Source organism: Myotis lucifugus, unplaced genomic scaffold, assembly GCF_000147115.1.
Source record: "Myotis lucifugus unplaced genomic scaffold, Myoluc2.0 scaffold_3287, whole genome shotgun sequence".
Classification (NCBI taxonomy): Eukaryota; Metazoa; Chordata; class Mammalia; order Chiroptera; family Vespertilionidae; genus Myotis; species Myotis lucifugus.
This window is the reverse complement of record NW_005874335.1, coordinates 17,707-19,952: the sequence shown is the minus strand read 5'-3', so window position 1 is coordinate 19,952 and position 2,246 is coordinate 17,707. Positions and strand designations below refer to the sequence as shown.

The 2,246-nt window shown below is 53.9% G+C and overlaps 1 pseudogene; it reads left to right on the top strand.

Moving 5' to 3' along the window:
• Positions 1-387: 387 nt before the first annotated feature.
• Positions 388-1,845, top strand: LOC102431260 (annotated as a pseudogene).
• The last annotated feature ends 401 nt before the right edge of the window (positions 1,846-2,246 follow it).

The window sequence follows — 2,246 nt, the reverse complement described above, 5'->3', positions numbered from 1 at the left end:
CCTGGACCTGCTGGGGTTGGACCCCAAAACAGCTTCACTGTCTCACACTGAGGATGACAACTGGGGACCATCAGTCAACCTCAGTCAGTGTCTGTGGAAGGAATCAATGAGACAGGCCTCAACCTAGCCCCTCCCTAACTTTCTCTCAATCCATTAATCTGGAGAGAGGAAATAATCCTAATAAGATTAAGGGGTGGAGACTGATGTTTCTGATTGGATGTTAGCTTTTGAGAAGTTGCACAAAAACCTCAGGCACCAGAGGAGAGACTCAGAGTCCTCCAGCTCTGCAGTAAGTACTGTGGTTCTCCACCAGGTCTGAGATCTGAGCCCCAGCAAACCCAGTCACAGCAGACGTTTCAGAAGGATTCCTTTCTGAGCACCCTGAAGATGGACAGCCAGACCCCACCCACACTCCTGCAGCTGGCAGGAGAGAGCCTGCTGAGGGACCAGGCCTCAGCCATCGCAGCTCTGGACTACCTGCCAGCTGAGCTCTTCCCGCCCCTGTTCATTCAGGCCTACCGCAGGAGAATCTGTGAGCCCCTGAAGGCGATGGTGCAGGCCTGGCCCTTCACTGTCCTCCCTCTGGGGGGCCTGCTGCAGCTGCCTGGGCTCATGGTCTTAAAATCCGTGTTGGATGGGCTTGACAATCTGCTTGCGCAGGAGGTTAGGCCCAGGAGATGGAAACTGCGGGTGCTGGATTTAAGGAGCACCGGTACCAACTTCTGGAGAATGTGGTGTGGAGACAGCACCTGGAATTGCTCATGGAAAGTACCAGTGGCTGTGCACAGCTCCAGCCCCAACCAGGAGCACCCCTTGGCTCCCTTGGAGGTGTTCCTAGACCTTAACTTCAATGAAAGGGACGACGGGGATGAGTTTCTCAAGTACATCATCCAGTGGGCCCAGCAGAGGGAAGGGTTGCTACACCTGTGCTGCAAGGTGCTGAGGATTTCTGAGGTGCCCTTCCAGAGGCTCAGCGAGGTCCTGGATAGGGTGCAGCTGGACTGCATCCAGGCGGTGGAAGTGAACTGCACCTGGGACCTGCCCACCCTGGGGACGTTTGCTCTTTACCTGGGTCAGATGAGTAACCTGCAGAGACTCTCTCTCTCCCACATTCACATGTTGGCAGAGGAGGAACAGGAGTGGGAAGGGGAAGAGGATTGGGAGAGGAAACAGCAGGAGGAGCAGCGATCCTTTTCCCAATTCTTCTCTCAGATGCTCAGGCTGCGGCACCTCCGGGACCTCAACATGGATTGTCCCTCCTTCCTCCAAGGCCGTCTGGACCAGATGCTCAGGTGCCTGCAAACCCCCTTGGACAATCTCTCCATAACACATTGCCAGATGCTGACACATTCAGACCTGACACACCTGTTTCAGTGCCCGAACCTCAGGCAGCTGAAGTTCCTGCATCTGTTTCGCCTCAGCCTCGAGGATTTTAGTCTTGAGCCCCTCGGAGCTCTGCTGGAGGCAGTGGCACCCACTCTCCAGGTCCTGTGCCTGGATAACTGTGGGATGGGAGACTCCCAAGTTGAGGCCATCCTACCTGTCCTGAGCCGCTGTCAGCAGCTCAGGGTCTTCACCATCTCTATGAACAACTTTTCCGTGGCCACCATGGAGAAGCTGCTTCGCCACACAGCCAATCTGTGCAATTTAGAGTTCGAGCTGTACCCCGTCCCTCGTGAATGTTACAGGATCCAGGGGACCGTCAATGAGGAGAGACTTGCCCAGATCCGGGCTGAGCTCAAGGCGATACTGAGGGAGTTAGGACAGCCCAGGACCATCTATCTTTACAGCAAGTGCTGTCACACATGCAGCAACAGTGACATTTATGACGTGGCATTTTCATGACCTGTAGCCATGCTGTGCCCCTGTAATGATGCTGCTCAGTGGGATCACTCAGCAAAAGCTTTGTTCTGGGCCCTTGGAAGCTGTAATATAGAAGACGGTGCATTATGCAGAGGGACCCACATTCCAGATTAATGCTACTGTGACTGGGGAATGGAAGGGACCAAGCCCAGGTCCACAATTACAGGGGCAAATGTTGGGGAGTTCATGGGACCTCAGGGGGCAAGTGTCCTAGAATCAGAAATAAGAATCTGATTAGCTTTCTGGGGGTATGCTGGGGGGGCGGAGTTGCGCTCTAGCTGCTTGTGTGGGAGTTAATGCTGAGGTGTATGGTTGTAAAGGAATGATCAGAAATAAAGACAATTTCTGATCCCACTTCTAGGAATATATCCCAAGAAACCAGA